Here is a 26,322-nt window from a genome sequence, read left to right on the forward strand (position 1 = left end):
CTAACAACCCGTCACCGTAAAATAACAGCTTGTTACGAATCCCTACAATAAGGGCTTAATCGGGAGCGATGGTGGGCTTATGTGAGGGCGGCAATGAACCTTCGGATTACTTAAAAGCCATTTGTAAGTAAGTAATTTCGAAACTATTAGCCCTAATGGCACCAAATTTTGTACAGATTACATCATTGTAGGCCTGTTTTTTTGTAGTTTAAATTTTACAAATTTTGGATGAAATTTTGAAAGTCTTAATAGTAATATGCGTTACAAGAGCGATATGTTGGAGTTTTCATGTTCGAGGAAAAGTTTGAAAAAGCGAAACGTAGTTGAGCTTTTTTAATTTCCGAGAATTGAAAGAAAACATACCGCTCGTGTATCGTACATTATTTTGTGCGAAGATCGTTTATTATATACCTGAAAGAGGAATTTCTAATTACTTGCAATGAAATCTCCATCTTGGTTTCTGTTCAATGACGGTAAATTTGCAAAACAAAAATATCTATCTTCAACATTGTTGCTTTAAAATGTTTTCTGTTTTTGCTATACTCCAGCAGGCCGTGATATACGTCTGTCTTTTTTTTTCCCCCAGTCTATGATGAGTCTTGTTGATTTTTTCACGGCTTCCTTAATGTTACTTGCATCACGAATGCAGTAACTTTAGTGAAGTTGTAGAGTTTACTTAATTTTTGCAAATATTTAAAAACAATAATTAACAGTGCAATTTAGGTGAAATTGTAGTAGTAAGTTTCCAATTTATAATTATTACTATATTGAACGTCTCTAAAAATAATATGTTAAAAGCCTAAAGCAGTAAAATCAATATGTCATTTAAGCGGTAAGAAGAGGGAAATTGTTATGTGTGTTAGGTTGTGAATACTGAATGTGAAATTTTAGACTTTCCGCGGATTGGTTTTGTGCGGAAACCAAGCAAATACGCACGATTTCGCACAAAAGTCATGTGTATGCCCATAAATTTTATTACACAGTATTTAGGCTAGAGCTGGTAATAGGCAGTTTTTTACTATTTCATTTTTTTTCCTCCATTATATTCCATGATTTTCCTCTTCGTACTTTATCTTCTCGCGCTGTCTAGTTGCTAAATAAATAAATGTCTTTTTCTACGAGTTAAACATTTTTCATATGTGTTCAACGTATTATAATTTCCGATGACGGAGCGGTTTGACAGTGTCTTGGTGTTGCTCATTCAACTCCGAGGTGGGTCATTCTGTACGTTCCTTGACCAGTGCCCACCTGCTCCCAGGTTTATCAATTTTAACGGGAACTGCCCCCTAGGACAACAGGGCGTTGACGCGTCCAGCTGTTGCGAACACAGCACACGTAAAAAGTTAAGTTACCCCGTTTGCACGCAGTCATCGGCAGAGGTACGCGATGTCTTACATGTCTGTGGACTGTCCCTGTATTTAATTGCGTCGGTGAGATGGGAAAGCCAGCGTTGGAGTCTGAAAGTACGGTCCCTGAATTTAGTGATAATGGATAATATTTTATAATGTCTACGTCTTGCAAGAATTAACGTTGACAATGATAAGAAGAAGAAGAAGAAGAAGAAGAAGAGGATGGTGAATAAGGAAGATAAAGGATAGGGAAAGAAACAAAGTCATGATTGTGAGGGGAAGAGGAAATCCTATAAAGGAGTTTTGAGCATTAATCCTCACAATCTTCATATAATTTCATTCCTCTCCTCATCTCACAATCATCACCTTCCTTTTCTACTCTTTTCTTTCCTTCTTACTCTTATACTCCTTTTCTTACTATGATCTTCTTCGTCGTCATTCCGAGCTTCATAGGCCTATCCTTTTTTAATTTTTCTTTCTCCTCTTCTTATTTTTCGCCTTCTCGCTATTACCTATATTTTCTATCCTCAGTTTCTCTTGTATAAACGTTTTTACACTATGCCATTTTTCAACTGTCCATATCCTTTCTCTTCCTATCATCATCATCATCATCATCATCATCATCATCATCATCATCACCATCACCATCATCCCTCCCTTCACCAGTTCCTCTACTTCCATTTTGTTTTCATTGATGATGTGAAAATGAGGATGATTACAGGAAGATGAGCACAATGATTATGGGAAGGTGGTGGGATGATTATACGAAGGTGGTGGGGATGATTATACGAAGGTGGTGAGGATGATTATACGAGGGTGGTGGGATGATTATACGAAGGTGGTGGGATGATTATACGAAGATGGTGATGATAATTATACGAAGGTGGTGAGGATGATTATACGAAGATGGTGAGGATTATACGAAGATGGCGATGATTATACGAAGATGGCGATGATTATACGAAGATAGTGAAGATGATTATACGAAGATGGTGGGATGATATACGGAGATAGTGATGATGATAATTATACGAAGGTGGTGAGGATGATTATACGAAGATGATGAGGATTATACGAAGAAGTGATGAATATACGAAGGTAGTGAAGATGGTTATACGAAGATGGTGGGATGATTATACGAAGGTGTTGGGATGATTATACGGAGATAGTGATGATAATTATACGAAGGTGATGAGGATGATTATACGAAGATGGTGATGATTATACGAAGATAGTGAAATGATTATACGAAGATGGTGGGATGATTATACGAATGTGGTGTGAATGATTATACGAAGGTGGTGGGATGATTAGGCCTATACGAAGGCGGTGGGGATGATTATACGAAGGTGGTGGAGATGATTATACGAAGGTGTTGAGATATTATTATACGAAGGTGGTGATGATTATTATAGAGAGGTGGTGCGGATGATTATACGAAGGTGGTAGGATGAGTATACGAAGATGGTAAGGATGATTATGCGAGGTTGTTAAGGGTGATTATACGAAGGTGCTGAGTATGATTATAGGGAAATGGTGTAGATAATTATACGAGGATGGCGAGAATGATTACACGAAAATGATGAGGATGATTGTACAGGGGTGGTAAGGATGTTTATATGAGGATGGTGAGGATTACTATACGAAGATAATGGATATGATGAGGAAAATTGAAGAGCAATATCCGGGAATAATGCTGCTGCTGCTGCTGCTGCTGATGATGATGATGATGATGATGATGATGATGACGATAATGTAATTGTTCTAATAATAATAATCCCAGAATTTCTTTAGAAAGGCTGGGGCTAACTATGAATCCATCATCGGAGATTAGTGACGCCTACTTTATGTTGGCTAATTCCTGGACACAATTCAAATTTCACATTTAGGCATACAAGGAAATACTGACACAAAATAACCATAGAAGTATATATAATATCAAATGTAATATTTAATAACCCTCAGTGAAAATTACAAAACAAGACCATGGAAATTTAAAGCAGTGGATAGACAATGTTAATTAACATTTTAATGACATCATTAGTCCCTCTTAAACACCTTAGCTTCGCCACTGATATCCATCTCATCCAGATAGCACGAAATTTCAATCCCTGAACGTTTCGGCGTTCGGGACAGGATCAAAACGTTGCCTGTACCAAAAGTCTTTTTCCTGGACTGTCCAAGCGAAACCTGGACGGCTGCCGACTCTATCGGAGATCGAAGTCCGGATCTCCTGAAAACAAAGCCAGCACATACATCGCAGCTACAGGTTAAAAATGGTTAAGTAAAAGACTAACAATATGGTCCGCAGTGGATTTGTTATGAAGGGTACCGTACTTCCGATATGCCATTCGGACAGACAGAACTTGCCTGACAGCGGAATAAAAAACTGCCTCTCGAGTCCCCCTCCGCCCTCTCCCTGAAAGAATGCGCTGCCATGACATTGAAATGGTCGCGATTGTTTGTGCTTGAAACCTCTCTCGCTCCTACCAAGGACCCACGCAACTTCGCAGTTCATTGACCGATAGTGCAGCTATAATGATAACATTCACTGTTCGTAATAAAAACCACATCGCTGTAGGAAAAAAATATATATAAACAAGACATATTCCCATGTACAGTAAGAAACATTTAAACATGTGTAGTATAAGGAAGATAACTCTTTCTTCACAGCTTGAAGTCGAATATTTGAACCAGTAGCACGCAAGGCAGGTGAATGCACTCAGAACCAGCAGCTGCCGAACTTAATTTCCCTCCCCCTTAATTTTATTCTTTGTTCCGCACAAACGGACCATCTGGGTCACATTATTAGACTGATCTTCGAGCTTCATTTGCATTCGTTTCGAAGCATTTCTCGGATAATTGCAATAGCCCCACATACAGGAAGAGCATCCTGATAGCAAACTTCACTTGCAAGTGACTGGCAAAACCACATTGAACAACGAAAATAATTACTCAGCAATTTCATAGGATAAAGTCCGCGTGTTTAGGAAATGCTATTTCATATGACAACAGTGAGAGTTTGTCTTCAGAATTTTAATTTTTCACTTTTTATTGCTTTATGATTCACTGAAAGAATGGCTTTTTAAATTTTCATAAGATATAATATCTCTTGATACCTTACTTACTGGCTCTTAAGGAACCCGGAGGTTTATTGCCGCCCTCACATAAGCCCGCCATTGGTCCCTATCCTGAGCAAGATTAATCCAGTCTCTATCATCATATCCCACCTCCCTCAAATCCATTTTAATATTATCCTCCCACTAGCGTCTCGGCCTCCCCAAAGGTCTTTTTCCCTCCGGTCTCCCAACTAACACTCTATATGCATTTCTGGATTCACCCATACATGCTACATGCCCTGCCCATCTCAAACGTCTGGATTTAATGTTCCTAATTATGTCAGGTGAAGAAGAATACAATGCGTGCAGTTCTGTGTTGTGTAACCTTCTCCATTCTCCTGTAACTTCATCCCTCTTAGCCCCAAATACTTTCCTAAGCACCTTATTCTCAAACACCCTTAATCTATGTTCCTCTCTCAAAGTGAGAGTCCAAGTTTCACAACCATAAAGAACAACCGGTAATATAATTGTTTTATAAATTCTAACATTCAGATTTTTTGACAGCAGACTGGTTGATAAAAGCTTCTCAACCGAATAATAACAGGCATTTCCCATATTTATTCTGTGTTTAATTTCCTCCCGAGTATCATTTATATTTGTTACTGTTGCTCCAAGATATTTTAACTTCTCCACCTCTTCAAAAGATAAATTTTCAATTTTTATATTTCCATTTCGTACAATATTCTCGTCACGAGACAGAATCATATACTTTGTATTTTCGGGATTTACTTCCAAACCTATCTCTTTACTTGCTTCCATACAATTCCCGTGTTTCCCCTAATCATTTGTGGATTTTCTCCTAACATATTCACGTCATCCGCATAGACAAGCAGCTGATGTAATCCGTTCAATTCCAAACCCTCTCTGTTATCCTGGACTTTCCTAACGGCATACTCTAGAGGCTCTAGACTAGAGCAAAGTTGAAAAGTAAAGGTGATAGTGCATCTCCTTGCCTCCTTGCTAAAGCCCACAGTCAATTGGAAACGCATCTGACAGTAACTGACCTATACGAACTCTGCTTTACGTTTCACTGAGACACATTTTAATTAATCGAACTAGTTTCTTGGGAATACCAAATTCAATAAGAATATCATATAAAACTTATCTCTTGATACCAAATATTTTAATTGGTTATTTTATGACGCTTTATAAAGTGCTATAGTTATCTAATGTCTGAGTGAGATGAAGGTAGTAATTAGGAACTGTACTTTGTCCAGGAGACTACAAGGTTAGGTATTACTGGAGTTTTTACTGTAGCGGTTGAAATTGCAAGTAGCACGCGTACTATACTTGTGTCTGCTCAGCGACTCCTGTTTGGTCAAGTTGGGCAGAAGAAAACATAGACCACTTTAACGATTACACTAATATTTAGAATTTATATTATTTAAACTACGAGTATGTACACTAGAATACGCTATTTTCACTATATATACTATATTAAGGAATGTAGGTCTTACTTACAAATGGCCTTTAAGGAACCCGTAGGTTCATTGCCGCCCTCACATAAGCCCTCCATCGGTCCCTATCCTGTGCAAGATTAATCCAGTCTCTATCATAATATCCCACCTCCCTCAAATCCATTTTAATATTATCCTCCCACCTGCGTCTCGGCTTCCCCAAAGGTCTTTTCCCCTTCGGTCTCCCAACTGACAATCTATATGCATTTCTGGATTCGCTCATACGTGCTGCATGCCCTGCCCATCTCAAACGTCTGGATTTAATGTTCCTAATTATGTCAGGTGAAGAATACAATGCGTGCAGTTCGGCGTTGTGTAACTTGCTCCATTATCCTGTAAATTACATCCCTCTTAGCCCCAAATATTTTCCTAAGAACCTTATTCTCAAATACCCTTAATATCTGTTCCTCTCTCAAAGTGAGAGTCCAAGTCTCACAACCATACAAAACAACCGGTAATATAACAGTTTTATAAATTCTAACTTTCAAATTTTTTGACAGCAGACTGGATGACGAAAGCTTCTGAACCGAATAATAACAGGTATTTCCCATATTTATTCTGCGTTTAAGGAATGTAGGTCTACAATGATCAAACATTATTTACACTACTTACGAAGTACCTGTGTGACATAACTTTTTTCTAACAAGACTTTGTGTTGTGTATTGTAATGCAATGTATTTTATTTCCTAATGCTATAGCCTTCTTATTTGTAAATAGTGTATTTTTATTTTATATATATATATATATTTTATTTTAGTAGGTTATTTTACGACGCTTTATCAACAGCTTAGGTTATTTAGCGTCTGAATGAGATGAAGGTGATAATGCCGGTGAAATGAGTCCGGCGTCCAACACCGAAAGTTACCCAGCATTTGCTCATATTGGGTTGAGGGAAAGCCCCGGAAAAAACCTCAACCACGTAACTTGCCCCGACCGAGAATGGAACCCGGGCCTCCTGGCTTCGCGGCCAGACGCGCTAACCGTTACTCCACAGGTGTGCACTAAATACTGTATAAAGGGGCTTCAGACACTGACGACTTTCAGAAGCCGATTGTCAAAAAGACTGCTTTTCGTCTCTAGAATATGATCTTTCATAAAAAATAACTTTTGTAGAATATGATTTTTATTTTTAATGCATCAATTGTCTTATTGAACACTAAACTGTAATTGTTTAATTCTTAGAATTACACGTAACTAAATACATCTACATTTTGCTGTTATTATTATTATTATTATTATTATTATTATTATTATTATTATTATTATTATTATTATTATTATTATTATTATTCCATTGTTTTCTGTGTTGCTGTCATTTATATTTGCTACGCATTTTTATACCGGTTGAGGTGGAAGAGAAGGCCTTTTGGTTTTGGTCTTAACTCTGCTAGTGAAAATAAATGAATTAAATAAATGAACAAATAATTTAATTGTAGGAAACATCATCGTAGTATCAGTCTTTATCACTATAATGCATTGCGAACAATCTATGAGGTCTAGTTTTGAATCATGAATAGAATGTCAACTTCAGCACAAACAAGATGTTGTCAAATATGACGTCACGTCAATACTGAAGGATGCACTGGAAGGAATGGTGGACGGGAGAAGAGTTCGGGGTGAAAGAAGATATCAGATCATAGACGACATTAAGATATATGGATCATTTGAGGAAACTAAAAGGAAGGCACAAAATAGGAAAGATTGGAGGAAGCTGGGTTTGCAGTGAAAGATCTGCTCTTGGGCAGAACACTGAATGAATGAATGAATGAATGAATGAATGAATGAATGAATGAATGAATGAATGAATGAATGAATGGGCTATTCCATCTCAAATCGACCGAAATATACAGAAAATTGACCTTGCAATTTTTAAATAAAATGAAACTTTTTCTGTCCGTTGACAACTGTGATACAATGCTTTGTGCAAAGTTTGAGGCATCAGAACTTCATAGTGGTTAAATTAAAAATATTTAAATTTATCGAATTTTCATAAAATTTGCAACTTTAAACTGTTGTGCCTCCGAAACCCTTTCACCCAGTGATCAAAATCATGGTTTATTTTGATGCTGAGAAGTTAAAGTTTATATTGACATGTAAACAGTTTTTCTTACTTTTTATGGAAATGGAGAAATTTAGATTTTTCTTCATTAAGACGCCTTTGCCCACAAAAAAATATTTTTAAAATATATGGTTAGATTCTGCATTGAAAGTACGAATAAACATATATTTTTTACTGGTGCACCGTTGATAAGAAAGTATTGAAAATATCAAATAAAGAAAATAAATAGTACGCGCGTGAACTAACCAACTGACTGTGAGGCGGGAGCTAGCCTAGACAAGCAAGGCCAGAAGACATAAACACGTGATGGTTCGTCTAGTAGCGCATAGCTGGACTAGCTTTATCACAAGGTTTCTTAAACAGAGGAGTAAAATAACGCCCAATGCTCGCTTATCTTCATCTCTCGGCCAGTTCGTGCGGTACTGCTCCGTTCAAGTCTACGCGTGTGAAAATAATTTATTTAATACCCTCGAAACTTATTGCCAAGCCACTAGGCAAACAATGCCGAATCCCTCTTAATAATGCAAGGTTTTTTCTCAATATTTTTTACATTTTTACATATGGGCAAAAAGCCTAAAAGTAAGTAAAATCAGATTATCTGTCTCTCTGTATACAATAAAACTAAGGATTACTTCTTAACATAACCTACCAAATGTCAGCTTCAAAATGAGCTCTCGTTCAATGTTCTGCAGTAAATGGTTCCAGAGTTCTGAGCGCTGAAAAAGGTTTGTTTTTATAAAATACGCTAAATTTGTCGCTCAATAGTACGAAAACCGTTTGACTTTCTATAGTATATTATTGAAAATGCACTCTCCTCAGCACCTTGTATAAATAGGGAAAAAATTAGAGTATTAAAAAATGCGAGGTTTTTTACTGATCGATTTCATATGGAATAGCCCGAATAGATTCCGAGCTTATGATCCGTTTTTCAATTTCTAAATTGATGTTTTGGAATTTTGAGTGACGTAACACTTAGGATTTGTGCCATTAGACGGTTAGACGGGCCATTGATTGAAGCTTCCGTGGAATAGGAAAAGCAGCAGTTAATAAATAATGCGGGTAATAGAGGAGAACTGTGACAGACGACTTACTCCGGCTTAGCGCAGTGTGTTTTTTTTAACGCTGACCATGCACTTACCCTAAATTAGATTCTTTATTAACATATTGGTATGCAGGAGTTTATTGAACTTATGATTCACAAAGGACAAGTTGTGATGTCACTGTCACGTCGTGTGCGCGAATTCCTTTCGTCGTTAGCACGTCAAATAAATCGGCGGTCATTGTAATACGGCTGAGAATTGCACTTATTCATGAAGGTTCGTTGCTGTTGTTTTCTTAATACGATTTAGTAATTAATTTGTGAATTATAAGAATACTTTAGGGAGGTAGGATAAAAAGAGTTACCATGGCACCAGAAATTCAAATTACCAAGTGAGGTACCGCACTAATTTTTTTTAGTTATTTAACGACGCTGAATCAACTACTAGGTTATTTACCGTCGTTGAGATAGGTGATAGTGAGATGGTATTTGGCGAAATGAGGCCGAGGATTCGCCATAGATTAGTTCACCTTAAGGTTGGGGAAAACCTCGGAAAAATCCAACCAGGTAATCAGCCCAAGAAGGGATCGAACCCGTGGCCGAACGCAACTTGAGACCGGCAGGCAAGCGCCTTAACCGACTGAGCCGCGCCGGTGGCTACCGCACTAATTAAAATGGACGTTAACAATAACAATAATAACATAATTTGATAGTAACTTTAAACCCGAATGTGTTCTGTAATTGAAGAATAAAAAAAAAAGGACCTTTGTCCAAAAAATGCAATTTTGAGATATTAAGCATATGGTGAGCGTATCCCTCCAGACATGGAGGGTAGCTGCGAATACAGTGGGCTCTCCTGAGTTCGACAAAACAGAATTGAAAGTTCAGTCAAATAAGGATAGTGGGTGTGGCAGGTAAAATGAATAAAAATTCGTATTGGTTATCCATTAACGAATACAGTACTGTACTTGCATTTCCTGCCCGCCCCGAGACTTGTGTATGCGCTTCTAGTACCACAGTGGGTTTCGAAAATTCTGTCTCACAAACGGCACAATTCTCAAATAGAAGAAGAAGAGTTCAAAATCAGTATGGATGTCCTAATCAATAAAATATTCTGTTTTCCTTTAACAAAAGTATCACTACAAGACACAGAACCAATTCCCATTCAAATGGCAAACCCATTTCCTCAGTGCTCGTATAGGGGCGTGTCTAATTCTCCTACGTAAGCAGTCGAACTATAGGATGTCGCTTGGAGGTTTTAGGTAATCAAACTCAGGACTCTACTTATAATTTATACTAATGCTTTCTTCTTCTTTTCGCATTAAGCCTGCAGCTTGTTGAGTCCATTCATCAATGCTTTATAAGTTTATCTTTCCATCTCAGTTTTGGAAGTTCTGGGCTAGTAACCTACTTGTAAGATATAGAAATTACATTATTCAGAGATCCGTTCAAAAGAATAGCTGGATAAATTAGTAGACCTTACTTCTAAAAGACAAATAAAATTAAATAGTATGTCAACGAGGAATTTTCTCACTCTACATTTTTATCAATTCGAACACTGATAATACGGGATTATTATGATGATGATAATCATAAATTGTTTAAATACTTCAACCTTGATCTAATATACAGTCTGATCCGTTTGAGTATGGATAATATTAATTTATTATTATAAAACTATTATGTTAGTAGGAAAAATTTCTTGCTGGTTATAATTATTATGATTAAAAGATGGGAGTTTCCATATAGCCTATGACAGTCGAGAATGCATAATCTGAAAGGACAAATGAAAATCGTAGATGATTAAAATGCTACTACAAATCAACAGCGGGCACAATGTGTTTTTTGGTATGCTACATTTGATAGTGTTAAAAGAGTTCAAAGGGAATTTCGACGTGAGTATGGTGTGCGTAATGCACAGTAGTGACAAAAAACCGGATCGACCCTTGTAACTGATTTCAGAGCCTTGTTCACAGTGACAGCATGATAGACTGGTAACTAAGACTTTCGTGGTTCGAATCCTGCCTGGGAAAGAAACTTTTTTTTGTTCCTTATTCAAATTTATTCCCAATACTTTTCGATTGAAACGATATTTTACTACTTAATTAACCTATTATTCCCAGAACATGAATTTTACCAGCAATCGAAAAGTATTGGGAATTAATTTAAATAAAGAACAAAAAAAAAAAAAAGTTTCCTTCCCAGGCAGGATTCGAACCACGAAAGTCTTAGTTACTAGTATATGGTGCTCTGGAGTGAACAAAGCTCTGAAATCAGCTACAAGGGTCTGTCCGGTTTTTTTTTTTTTTTGCTACTACTGTACCTAAATACCATTCCATAACGTTGTATCGAACATTTGTACAAACAGGTTTTGTGTTAAAAAAAACATGCAGAAGGTCGCAGGCGAAACCCAATACGAGAAGCAGCTATCTCTTGGCTTGGCTCCAAACTCCTCAGATCTAACCCGCCCTCACTTCTTCGTGTGGGGTTTTATTAAATACATTGTCTATTCACAGAAACCCAGGAACATTGATGATCTGAGAGTAAAAATTACTCGAGCTTTTCAAAAAATCACCCCTCTTATGTTACAACGGACATGGGCTGAATTACATCACCGTTATGAGTTGTGCAGGGTGCGCAATGGGGATCATGTTGAGCTCTGAGGAATCTCACATATTTCAGTGTTGTATGCGCAAAGTTTCAACAAACAAAGTTCAGTAGTAAATGTTTTACGGTATTTTTATTTTATCCATACCCAAACGGATCACCCTGTAGTATTTTGAACCAGAACTACACGTTCACAAGCAGCAGGACTCGCTCGTGTGGGTAAACATGGCTCAATTCCCACGGCTTGAGACAAAAGTGGGCAACAAACATTTATACTCGTTATTCTTTATAGAATTGATGAAAAAAAGTCCACTTCTCTGTTCGGAGTCCGTTTGAAAATTAATGTTGAGTACAGACTTTGAATATTTTTCAGCTTGTGTACAGTTAAAAATTCGACCCGTGACTACACGAAGTTAATCTAATAACGGCTCTAATTATTATTTAATAAATTAATGAGCCAATTAAACAATTACATATCTAATTTATTAATAAATGAAAACATAGTATAGTGTCATTTGAATTGCCAGAAGTTTTGCGATATTCAGTTAAGATAAGAATACATTCTGACGTCACTCCGATAACACGTCATCACGCATTCCAGGGTCATCAAACGCTGCTGTGCGGGATAAGAGACAGACCGTATCAACTTCCTCTGTCATTAACATTGTGTTTTGCATAGCTGACAATAAGCAATAACGATAAACTTGACAGTGTTCTGTTCACAGAATATTTTTTCCCCACTTTGTTCCGTACTGAAACTATAGTGTGATTGCTCGCTAGAGATCTCTCGAATTTTTAGCAATGACGTCAGTATACATGTTTAGTTCGCACTTTATTTATTTATTAATATTTGTGTGCTGGTCAACAGCCGTTGGCCAATTATAGACCAGCACATTAGTACAATAAAAACAAATAACACAAATGTTATTAGAATGTTAAAGTTTAATTATAGATATAATAGCCTATTAATACTTACTTACTCACTCATGGCTTCTAGAGAATCCGGAGGATCATTGCCGCCCTCACATAAGCCCGCCATCGGTTCCTATCCTGAGCAAGATTAATCCAGTCTCTAGTGTCAGATCCCACTTCCCTCAGAGATATGATATTAATAGAGATTAGAGGGTTAGATACAGCTCACAGCAGTAAAATTTTGGAAATATTCAACATTTTTTCCTCCATTACTGTATCTTGTAAATAATGAAAATTAGTATGTGTAAAAAACTGTCCTTCTGCTATATGAAAAACATGTTTTTACGATTAAAAAATTATTTACATTTTTTTTCTTCAAAATTCAGTTCACTGTGCAGAGTTGAAGCTTTTCCCACATAACTCAAAAACTATCCAACATTCTATGATTAAATTTTTTGTGTGTATTTATGCATGTCATATTTACAATATGATGCAATATCACTTCTCTACCTTTGATAGATTGGCTGATAAAAAATAAATTCATTAACAAAAATGGTCAAATATCAGTATTTTCCTCTAACACAAAATAAAAAAAAAATATTATTTATTAAGGAATGTCGTTGAAAGAGCATTATATTGTAAACATGTGTTTCAGCAATAAAATAAGAAAGAGAGAACATGAAAAGTTTACAAGTTTGTGAGCTACGAGGAAAGCGTTCATTACTGCATCGTGAACTACCACCATTATTAATTTTGAAAAAAAAAAAAAAAATATATATATATATATATATATCTTTTTTTAAAATCGTAAAAATATTTTTATATAGCAGAAGGACAGTGTTTCACACATACCAATTTTCATTATTGAACAAGATAAAATAATGGAGAAAAAAAATGTTGAATATTTCCAAAAATTTTACTGCTGTAAGCTGTACCTGACCCCTTAAAATGACTATTACACTTTTACTATCTCATACTACTTTTGACCAATAAAACGGTACGAAAGGACGTCTTTCAATCAATCATGGTTGCTTATCGCACAATTTTATCACTTCCCTAGCATTTGTTAATTTTTATCACTTCCCTAGCACTTGTTTGTTTTTATCTCTTCCCTAGCACTTGTTTGTTTTTATTTCTTCCCTAGCATTTATTTCTTTGTTTGCCAACATTTCAAACTGCAAATTCTTTACTGTACCATAAATGCTTTACGATCGTCATTTGTTTCCCGCATAGATAGTCGACTGAAAATGGCGGCTCCGTTCAAACGTTTTGGTGAAGGTAACATTAGTGAAATATAATTTTAGTAAGTCAATATCTGTTTTATTGTATTAGAGCACTTCATTTCTTCTAATATTTATATATACTTTCTTCTGTTTTTATCACCTCCCTACCATTTGTTTCTTTGTTTGCCACTAGAGTTAATATCCACAGCGAGGATAGTGAAATAATGAGAAATATAAGTATAATGAAGATTTTTAACGAAGAAAGGTCAATTGAGAAATTAAAGTGTTATATTTATCATGCTACAAAACGAGTCGATGCTATACTAGTGGAAAGTCTGAATTCACATTTGTAAAACTGTTGTAGGGTACAGTAAAATAAGCTGAGTCAAAATTAGAAATATTCATGACGAAAAACTAAAGTTTTAGGAAAACAGAAGTCGAATTTAAAGTAGGACTCAGTTTCGGTCCCCGGTATTGACTGGAGTTAAATATGTAGTGGACAAGAACGGAGAGTGTTCTCCGTTTCCCTTAAAATCACGGTACACATATTTTGTCAACTTATTTCTTTTCACTCATTCTTATCTTCACTTCATATAAAAATATGGTTTCAGGATAAGGTGTACGAGCTTCGGTGACACCGAGTGGGGATGGCCAGTCAGTTACTGCTTACGGCGACCCTCGCTAGTATCTGTGGGGTTGCTGATCGTGGATTGTCGGTGTGGAACCCTGCTGATGTTCGATGAGCGGTTTGTGTTGTTATCCTCACCCGACCTATATTATGATGGACATTCATCATACACCTCTGTACACACACAACCCAAACGAAACAAAGACCTTACTTCGAGTTCATGGATGTCGACTCTATCTGCCGCTCCTATTTTTGGAGCCATCAGGAATTTATACAAGACTTCAGATGGAAACTGCTCGAGGCCGTGAACTCTGCAGACTTCTCCATCAGGATAATAAAGCTACATCTGGAATATGAAAGGCAAGTACTGAGACTGTCCGGTTTTGTCCAGTGCTTAAGTTATCACTACTTTTGATAGCTTCAGTTCATATATGAGAACGATCTATCATCTACAAGTAAGCCTTTGTATGCAGTCGAACTTGATTTGCACCAATTTTGCTCCTTTCAGTTTGTACGTTTCATCTGTAAATTATTGATCATCACTTTCGAAACACACTACATATGCTAGAGTGTGAGTGTGTGTGTGTGTTTGTTTTTGTTTTGCACGCGCTTAACCACTTATGTTCAGTATTTCCATGATTTGTGTAGAAAACCTTGTTGCACCTTAAATAGAAAATTAAGCGAGAAGACGGACCACGTGGAAAACCAAAGCCACATTAAATAGAGAATGGAGCGAGACAGACCGCTTGGAAAACCATGAGGCACGTTAAATAGAGAATGGGGCGAGACGAACCGCGTGGAAAACCATGAGGCACGTTAAATAGAGAATGGGGCGAGACGAACCGCGTGGAAAACCATGAGGCACCTTAAATAGAGAATGGGGCGAGACGAACCGCGTGGAAAACCATGAGGCACGTTAAATAGAGAATGGGGCGAGACGAACCGCGTGGAAAACCATGAGGCACGTTAAATAGAGAATGGGGCGAGACGAACCGCGTGGAAAACCATGAGGCACGTTAAATAGAGAATGGAGCGAGACGAACCGCGTGGAAAACCATGAGGCACGTTAATTAGAGAATGGAGCGAGACGAACCGCGTGGAAAACCATGAGGCACGTTAAATAGAGAATGGAGCGAGACGTACCGCGTGGAAAACCATGAGGCACGTTAAATAGAGAATGGGGCGAGACGAACCGCGTGGAAAACCATGAGGCACGTTAAATAGAGAATGGGGCGAGACGAACCGCGTGGAAAACCATGAGGCACGTTAAATAGAGAATGGGGCGAGACGAATCGCGTGGAAAACCATGAGGCACGTTAAATAGAGAATGGAGCGAGACGAACCGCGTGGAAAACCATGAGGCACGTTAATTAGAGAATGGAGCGAGACGAACCGCGTGGAAAACCATGAGGCACGTTAAATAGAGAATGGAGCGAGACGTACCGCGTGGAAAACCATGAGGCACGTTAAATAGAGAATGGGGCGAGACGAACCGCGTGGAAAACCATGAGGCACGTTAAATAGAGAATGGGGCGAGACGAACCGCGTGGAAAACCATGAGGCACGTTAAATAGAGAATGGGGCGAGACGAACCGCGTGGAAAACCATGAGGCACGTTAAATAGAGAATGGGGCGAGACGAACCGCGTGGAAAACCATGAGGCACGTTAAATAGAGAATGGAGCGAGACGAACCGCGTGGAAAACCATGAGGCACGTTAATTAGAGAATGGAGCGAGACGAACCGCGTGGAAAACCATGAGGCACGTTAAATAGAGAATGGAGCGAGACGTACCGCGTGGAAAACCATGAGGCACGTTAAATAGAGAATGGAGCGAGACGAACTGCGTGGAAAACCATGAGGCACGTTAAATAGAGAATGGAGCGAGACGAACCGCGTGGAAAACCATGAGGCACGTTAAATAGAGAATGGAGCGACACGGACCGCGTGGAAAACCATGAGGCACGTTAAATAGAGAATGGAGCGAGACGGACCGCGTGGAAAACCATGAGGCACGTTAAATAGAGAATGGAGCGAGACGGACCGCGTGGAAAACCATGAGTCTCGTTAAATATAGAATGGAGCGAGACGGACCGCGTGGAAAACCATGAGGCACGTTAAATAGAGAATGGAGCGAGGCGGACCGCGTGGAAAACCATGAGGCACGTTAAATAGAGAATGGTGCGAGGCGGACCGCGTGGAAAACCATGAGGCACGTTAAATAGAGAATGGAGCGAGGCGGACCGCGTGGAAAACCATGAGGCACGTTAAATAGAGAATGGAGCGAGACGGACCGCGTGGAAAACCATGAGGCACGTTAAATAGAGAATGGAGCGAGACGGACCGCGTGGAAAACCATGAGGCACGTTAAATAGAAAATGGAGCGAGACAGACCGCGTGGAAAACCATGAGGCACGTTAAATAGAGAATGGAGCGAGACGGACCGCGTGGAAAACCATGAGGCACGTTAAATAGAGAATGGAGCGAGACGGACCGCGTGGAAAACCATGAGGCACGTTAAATAGAGAATGGAGCGAGACGGACCGCGTGGAAAACCATGAGTCTCGTTAAATATAGAATGGAGCGAGACGGACCGCGTGGAAAACCATGAGGCACGTTAAATAGAGAATGGAGCGAGACGGACCGCGTGGAAAACCATGAGGCACGTTAAATAGAGAATGGAGCGAGACGGACCGCGTGGAAAACCATGAGGCACGTTAAATAGAGAATGGGGCGAGACGAACCGCGTGGAAAACCATGAGGCACGTTAAATAGAGAATGGGGCGAGACGAACCGCGTGGAAAACCATGAGGCACGTTAAATAGAGAATGGGGCGAGACGAACCGCGTGGAAAACCATGAGGCACGTTAAATAGAGAATGGGGCGAGACGAACCGCGTGGAAAACCATGAGGCACGTTAAATAGAGAATGGAGCGAGACGGACCGCGTGGAAAACCATGAGGCACGTTAAATAGAGAATGGAGCGAGACGAACCGCGTGGAAAACCATGAGGCACGTTAAATAGAGAATGGAGCGAGACGGACCGCGTGGAAAACCATGAGGTACGGAGTCCATCTTACACTTTCCTTTCCATGGTACCGCGAGTGACGTCTGAGTGAATATTTCATGTCATAAGTTAATTTACTTCTCTTACGCCTCTAAGGAAGACGTTTGACGTCCAAAAAATAGTTTTCTTTGCTTTCTAGTAAATCGTTGATGTGTGTTGCTTACTCAGCTTTGCGTTGAATTATTAGGCCCATATGAATATTATTTCCTGTTAAATTCATTCGTAAATATTGAACATTAGCAATAGTATTATGCGTTACAAGAGCGGTATATTGAAGTTTTCATGTTGGAGAAAATGTTTGAAAAAGCGAAACGTAGTTGAGCTTTTTTAATTTCCGAGAATTGAAAGAAAACATACCGCTCGTGTATCGTACATTATTTTGTGCGAAGATCGTTTATTACATACCTGAAATAGGAATTTCTAATTAGTTGCAATGAAATCTCCATCTTGGTTTCTGTTCAATGACGGCAAATTTGCAAAACAAAAATATATATCTTCAACATTGTTGCTTTAAAATGTTTTCTGTGTTTACTATACTCCAGCAAGCCGTGATATACGTCTGTCTTTTTTTTTCCCCCAGTCCATAAATGCGAACTTGAAACAAACGGTAAGGTTATGTAATGATTTATTTTTCATTTTAATATTTTAACAATATTATTTATGTAACATATTGCAGTAATAACATCGGTATCTGGAATCTTGTTGATTTTTTCACAGCTTCCTTAATGTTACTTGTATCAGGAATGCAATAAGTTTCGTGGAGTAGTAGACTTTACTTAATTTTTGCAAATATTTAAAAACAATAATTAACATTGCAATTTAGATGAAATTGCAGTGGTAAGTTTCCAATTTATAATTATTACTACGTTAAACGTCTCTAAAAATAATATGTTAAAAGCCTAAAGCAGTAAAATGAATGTCGCGCTTAAGCGGTAAGAAGAGGGAAATTGTTATGTGTGTTACGTTGGGAATACTGAATGTGGTATTTCACACTTACCGCGTATTGGTTCTGTGCGGAAAACAAGCAAATACATGTCTGTGAAATCTCCAAATAGATTATTTTTTCGACGTCACAATACTTCCTTTATATTTTTATAAGGAGGAAGTAATAAGTCGTGTAGTGCAGATCCTTGGATATAGTCATGAATGAAGTTGATAGTCTTTATTGAAAGGAAGAAAATGGTTCAAAATCCGCTTCCGTAAGACTTGTAATTGACGCCCATGTATACTGGGTGTCTTGTGAAGAAAATGCACACATGCTATATGCATCTAACTAGTGACAAAGTAGCAAATCTGTCATGCAAGACCTAAATTACATAATAGATGTAGCTACTGAAAGTTCATATCTAGTTCACCAAATATATATTGTATGTATGGTGTGAACGAAGATAAGAGAAGCATTGCGTGTTTGTCAGTGATGACATCATCACATACAGCAAATTTAAGGTTCTAAATGAAATACCCTGAGACGAGAAGGGCCGACGTTAGTTGTAGTAGGAAGTGATGATCTATTTTCGAGTAAAAATTCAGAGAGGGACGGCATGAAGCGCAGCCACTTTACTGCATTCAGCACTATGTAATTATCTTGTCCAGCCTCACTTGACGGAGGACGGAAAAAACAACACCGAGTTTTGTATGTTAGGTTATTTCGTAGCTTTTTATTCTTATTTTCTTGGAATGGACTATGTAACCTAACATCACACACATTGTCATAGTAGTTCTCTTTCTCCTCATAGAGGACGAATGTGTGGTGTAAGGGATTCTGTACGAATTCTCTTCTCACGCGACTCTGTACGAATTCTCTTCTCACGCAACAAATCTTAATATCTGTAAATGATTTATAGGCCTACCTATTAAGGGGTTAGGTACAGCTTACAGCAATAAAATTTTTAGAAATATTCAACATTTTTTTCCTCCATTATTGCATCTTCTACAATAATGAAAATTGATATGTAAAACACTGTCCTGCCATATGAAAAAAAAAAAAAAAAATATATATATATATATATATATATATATATTTTTACGATTTTAAAAAAATTACTTTATTTATTTTTTTTTCAAAATTTAAAATTGTGGCAGTTTACTGTGTAGTGATGAAGCGTTTCCCTCATAACTCATTAACTTGTTAAATTTTCATGTTCTCTCTCTTGTATTTTATTACTGAAACTCATGTTTACAATATTATGCTCTTTCAACTACATTCCTTAATAAATAATATTTTTTTAAATTTTGTGTTAGAAGAAAATACTGATACTTGACCATTTTTAAATTAATTTATTTTTTATCAGACAATCTATCAAAGATAGAGAAGTGATTTTACATCATATTGTAGATATGACATGCATAAATACACACAAAACTTTTTCATCACACAATGTTGGATAGTTTTTGAGTTATGTGGGAAACGCCTCACACAGTGCAGTGAACTGAATTAAAAAAAAAAAAGTAAACAATTTTTTTTTAAATCGTAAAAATATTTTTTTCATATAGCAGAAGGGCAGTGTTTTCCACATACTAATTTTCATTTTTGTACTGGAGGAAAACAATGTTGAATATTTCCAAAATTTTACTACTGTAAGCTGTACCTAATCCCTTATATATTTTGTTTCTGTTTGTACAATATTACAATTCCTTCCTTCTGTCCTTTCCTCCAAAGGAAGATAAAAGAAGAAAAGAGCATAAATAGAAGGAAGACAGACGAAAACGAGAGAAAAAAAGAGAACAAAAAAAAAAGACAAGAAGTGGGAGGAGGAAGATGATTGGTTCTTTGGCTCTTTGATTTCTTACATTCGTTGATTTGTTGACTGGTTAATTTATTTGGTTGGCTTCGTTACTTACAAATGGCTTTTAGAGAAACCGGAGGTTCATTGCCGCCCTCACATAAGCTCACCATCGGTCCCTGTCCTGAGCAAGATTAATCCAATCCCTACCATCATATCCCACCTCACTCAAATCCATTTTAATATTATCCTCCCATCTACGTCTCGGCCTCATAGGTCTTTTTCCCTCAGGTCTTCCAACTAACACTCTATACGAATTTCTGGATTCACCCATACGTGCTATATGCCCTGCCCATCTCAAATTTTTGGATTTAATATTCCTAATTATGTTAGATTAAGAATACAATGCGAGCAGTTCTGCGTTGTGTAACTTTCTCCATTCTCCTGTAACTTCATATCTCTTAGTCCGAAATATTTTCCTAAGCACCTTATTCTCGAACACTCTTAACCTTTGTTCCTCTCTCAAAGTGAGAGTCCAAGTTTCACAATCATAATTACAGAACAACCGATGATGTAACTGTTTTATACTCAGTTTTTTTTAAAGCACATTGGATGACAGAAGTTTCTCAACCGAATAATAGCAAGCATTTCCCATATCGTCGTTGTTCCGGCAATAACTCCTATGTGACATATTTATCGATTTTCAGATTTTTGCTCTGTTAAATAACGTAGTGATACAGCAAATAATAAAATCTCCTATATGTAATTATATGTCTTTCTTTCGAAAATGTAAGAATTCACGATCTCCAATGCACTACTGCCATAGAAGAATAAATTTGTTTTTTCTTCATACTGAAAAATTTCGTATTTTGCACATAGGAGTTATTGGAGGAACAACGACGATATTTATTATGCGTTTAACTTCCTGTCGAGTATATTTGTTATTGTTGCTTCAAGGTGTTTGTATTTTTCCACCTATTCAAAGGATAAATTTCCAATTTTTATATTTCCATTTCGTAGGCCTATATTCTAGCCACGAGACATAATCATAGTATATTTTATTTTTTTAGGATTTACTTTCAAACCTATCTCATTACTTGCTGATCGGCTTTGTTACTTGATAAAATTAATTTGTTTGGTTGACTTTGTTTTTTTTAGGCTATTTAACGATGCTATATCGACTCGAGATGAGGCCGAAGACTCTTCATGTGATTACCTGACATTCTCCTTGCGGTTGGAAAACTTCGGAAAACACCCGTACCAGGTAACCAGCTTAAATGGGAATGAAACCCACATCCGAGGGTATCTCCGGATTAGCTTGAGTTTGTCGATTGATTTTGTTCGGAATTTACTTCCAAACCCATCTCATCATCTCATTACTTGCTAGTTGGCTTTGTTACTTGATAAAATTAATTTGTTTGGTTGACTTTGTTTTTTTTTTAGTCTATTTAACGATGCTATATCGACTCGAGATGAGGCCGAAGACTCTTCATGTGATTACCTGACATTCTCCTTGCGGTTGGAAAACTTCGGAAAACACCCGTACCAGGTAACCAGCCTAAATGGGAATGAAACCCATATCCGAGGGTATCTCCGGATTAGCTTGAGTTTGTCGATTGATTTTGTTCGGAATTTACTTCCAAACCCATCTCATTACTTGCTAGTTAGCTTTGTTACTTGATAAAATTAATTTGTTTGGTTGACTTTGTTTTTTTTAGGCTATTTAACGATGCTATATCGACTCGAGATGAGGCCGAAGACTCTTCATGTGATTACCTGACATTCTCCTTGCGGTTGGAAAACTTCGGAAAACACCCGTACCAGGTAACCAGCTTAAATGGGAATGAAACCCACATCCGAGGGTATCTCCGGATTAGCTTGAGTTTGTCGATTGATTTTGTTCGGAATTTACTTCCAAACCCATCTCATTACTTGCTAGTTGGCTTTGTTACTTGATAAAATTAATTTGTTTGGTTGACTTTGTTTTTTTTAGGCTATTTAACGATGCTATATCGACTCGAGATGAGGCCGAAGACTCTTCATGTGATTACCTGACATTCTCCTTGCGGTTGGAAAACTTCGGAAAACACCCGTACCAGGTAACCAGCCTAAATGGGAATGAAACCCACATCCGAGGGTATCTCCGGATTAGCTTGAGTTTGTCGATTGATTTTGTTCGGAATTTACTTCCAAACCCATCTCATTACTTGCTAGTTGGCTTTGTTACTTGATAAAATTAATTTGTTTGGTTGACTTTGTTTTTTTTAGGCTATTTAACGATGCTATATCGACTCGAGATGAGGCCGAAGACTCTTCATGTGATTACCTGACATTCTCCTTGCGGTTGGAAAACTTCGGAAAACACCCGTACCAGGTAACCAGCTTAAATGGGAATGAAACCCACATCCGAGGGTATCTCCGGATTAGCTTGAGTTTGTCGATTGATTTTGTTCGGAATTTACTTCCAAACCCATCTCATTACTTGCTAGTTGGCTTTGTTACTTGATAAAATTAATTTGTTTGGTTGACTTTGTTTTTTTTAGGCTATTTAACGATGCTATATCGACTCGAGATGAGGCCGAAGACTCTTCATGTGATTACCTGACATTCTCCTTGCGGTTGGAAAACTTCGGAAAACACCCGTACCAGGTAACCAGCCTAAATGGGAATGAAACCCACATCCGAGGGTATCTCCGGATTAGCTTGAGTTTGTCGATTGATTTTGTTCGGAATTTACTTCCAAACCCATCTCATTACTTGCTAGTTGGCTTTGTTACTTGATAAAATTAATTTGTTTGGTTGACTTTGTTTTTTTTAGGCTATTTAACGATGCTATATCGACTCGAGATGAGGCCGAAGACTCTTCATGTGATTACCTGACATTCTCCTTGCGGTTGGAAAACTTCGGAAAACACCCGTACCAGGTAACCAGCCTAAATGGGAATGAAACCCATATCCGAGGGTATCTCCGGATTAGCTTGAGTTTGTCGATTGATTTTGTTCGGAATTTACTTCCAAACCCATCTCATTACTTGCTAGTTGGCTTTGTTACTTGATAAAATTAATTTGTTTGGTTGACTTTGTTTTTTTTAGGCTATTTAACGATGCTATATCGACTCGAGATGAGGCCGAAGACTCTTCATGTGATTACCTGACATTCTCCTTGCGGTTGGAAAACTTCGGAAAACACCCGTACCAGGTAACCAGCTTAAATGGGAATGAAACCCACATCCGAGGGTATCTCCGGATTAGCTTGAGTTTGTCGATTGATTTTGTTCGGAATTTACTTCCAAACCCATCTCATCATCTCATTACTTGCTAGTTGGCTTTGTTACTTGATAAAATTAATTTGTTTGGTTGACTTTGTTTTTTTTTTTAGGCTATTTAACGATGCTATATCGACTCGAGATGAGGCCGAAGACTCTTCATGTGATTACCTGACATTCTCCTTGCGGTTGGAAAACTTCGGAAAACACCCGTACCAGGTAACCAGCCTAAATGGGAATGAAACCCATATCCGAGGGTATCTCCGGATTAGCTTGAGTTTGTCGATTGATTTTGTTCGGAATTTACTTCCAAACCCATCTCATTACTTGCTAGTTAGCTTTGTTACTTGATAAAATTAATTTGTTGGTTGACTTTGTTTTTTTTAGGCTATTTAACGATGCTATATCGACTCGAGATGAGGCCGAAGGCTCTTCATGTGATTACCTGACATTCTCCTTGCGGTTGGAAAACTTCGGAAAACACCCGTACCAGGTAACCAGCTTAAATGGGAATGAAATCCACATCCGAGAGTACAGAGGTGTGAAAATTATTAGAATAATCTTAATTTTAAAGGTTTTTTAATAGTTCCTTTACAAATATTCATTGAATTGATGAATATTGGTATATAATATTACTATACTGATGTAGGATATATTTACTACTAACAATGCCGGAAAGCATTGTTGTACATTGGTATTTTTCTTATTTTACAATTGTTATGGGATTCAGAAATTATTATATTGTGTTGGCGGTATTGGAAACATAAAAAATTAATTAAGAAATGCTTTAAACAAATTGTTCTTTGCGTTTACGTTGTTGTGAAGGTTCAAATGGACGTATACATCTGTTTTGTGCATATAATTTTTTATATTTCCAATTCCGCCAACATAATATAATAATTTCTTAATTCCCATAACAATTGTAAAATAAGAAAAATACCAATGTACAACAATGCTGTCCGGCATTGTTAGTAGTAAATACATCCTACATCAGTATAGTAATATATATTAATATTCATCAATTCAATTAATATTCGTGAAGGAACTATTAAAAAACCTTTAAAATTAAGATTATTCTAATAATTTTCACATCTCTGTATCTCCGGATTAGCTTGAGTTTGTCGATTGATTTTGTTCATTGCTTTGTTAGTAGGTTGCACTTTTTTGTTAATTCGCTGATTTACTCGTATTGATTTCGTTAGCTAGTTGCTTGGTTAGTTGACTGGTTGATTGACTTGATTTGCTTTCTTCGGTGGTTAACTTCGTTGGTATTTTGATTTAATTTGTTAAGTGACTTTGTTGGTTGTTAATTTGGTTCGATTCCTGTACTTTGGAATTCTATTTCTGAAGTGAGAACACTAGAAAAGCGGAATTTGAAAGATTTGTTAGCAAACGTTTTCTGTTCCCGATTCCATAATGGCTATAAACAGATCTTTTGTCAGTATGGAGGTTAGCAATAAGCTAAATCCCAATGAAAAGGAGGAAAATCAGCTTCTTGAGTTACCACGCAACACTTCCTGGAAAAATGTTCACAATATAGACCCACACAGCTTTTTTTATGTTTGACAGTTAGTTCTTTCTAACATAAGGGACTTCTAAAAAGAGCATTAAAACATTCATTGCCATTTCCTACAACGTATTTGTGTGAACAGACATCTTTTCTCGTTGTCACATAAAAAAATCTGAAGATAAACTTCATGAATCCAGAAGCAGATATGAGTCCGAAGATAAATCAAATAGAAGCTAATTTCGAAAAATGTTGAACACATACCTAGAGATTCGTAATTCACACTGGAGAAGTAGGTTAAAAAATGTTTTATTGATCGTAAATCCGATTTTTTTTGCTGGGTTGTTTAACGGCGCTGTATCAACTACTAGTTTATTTATCGTCGAGCGAAATTATATTTGGCGAGATGAGGCTGAGAATTCGCCATAGATTACCTGACATTTGTCTTACGATTGTGGAAAACCTCGGAAAAAACCCAACCACGTAATCAGCCCAAGCAGGAATCGAACCCGCGTCCGAACTCAACTCCGGATCGGCAGGCAAGCGCCCGCCATTGGTCCCTATCCTGAGCAAGATTCATCCAGTCTCTATCATCATATCCCAACTCCCTCAAATCCATTTTAATATTATCTTCCCATCTACGTCTCGGCCTCTCCAAAGGTATTTTTCCCTCCGGCCTCCCAACTAACACTGTATGCATTTCTGGATTCGCCCATACGTGCTACATGTCCTACCCATCTCAAATTTTTGAATTTAATGTTTGTAATTATGTCAGGTGAAGAAAACAATGCGTGCAGTTCTGCGTTGTGTAACTTTCTCCATTCTCCTGTAACTTCATCCCTCTTAGCCCCAAATATTTTCCTAAGAACCTTATTCTCAAACACCTTTAATCTCTGTTCCCCTCTCAAAGTGAGAGTCCAAGTTTCACAACTATAAAGAACAACGGGTAATATAACTGTTTTATAAATTCTAACTTTCAGATTTTGTGACAGCAGACTAGATGACAAAAGCTTGTCAACCGAATAATAACAGGCATTTCCCATATTTTTTCTGCGTTTAATTTCCTCCCGTGTGTCATTTATATTTGTTACTGTTGCTCTAATTAATTTAAGTACATAGAAAATTTATCATCTCTACATACTAATGGAATTTTTTATTTCTTTTTGACATGAATCGTCTCGTCTCTTAGATTATTATTATTATTATTATTATTATTATTATTATTATTATTATTATTATTATTATTATTATTATTATTATTATTATTATTGTCATTGTTATTATTATCATCATCATCATCACTATTTACATCACGAGTACCACTATTTCTATGAATAAAAAACATATCTTGCTCTCAAGGTATCTGA

General features: G+C 37.3%; 1 long non-coding RNA gene across 1 annotated transcript; it reads left to right on the forward strand.

Annotated features, from left to right (window-relative positions):
• Positions 1-21,659: 21,659 nt before the first annotated feature.
• On the forward strand, positions 21,660-23,660 carry LOC138708594 (uncharacterized). The gene is made up of 8 exons (XR_011334712.1): positions 21,660-21,731; positions 21,901-22,006; positions 22,176-22,281; positions 22,451-22,556; positions 22,726-22,831; positions 23,001-23,106; positions 23,276-23,381; positions 23,562-23,660. It is a non-coding gene; the product is annotated as an uncharacterized lncRNA (long non-coding RNA).
• The last annotated feature ends 2,662 nt before the right edge of the window (positions 23,661-26,322 follow it).

The sequence above is a fragment of the Periplaneta americana genome, chromosome 11 (assembly GCF_040183065.1).
Source record: "Periplaneta americana isolate PAMFEO1 chromosome 11, P.americana_PAMFEO1_priV1, whole genome shotgun sequence".
In the NCBI taxonomy this organism is placed as follows: Eukaryota; Metazoa; Arthropoda; class Insecta; order Blattodea; family Blattidae; genus Periplaneta; species Periplaneta americana.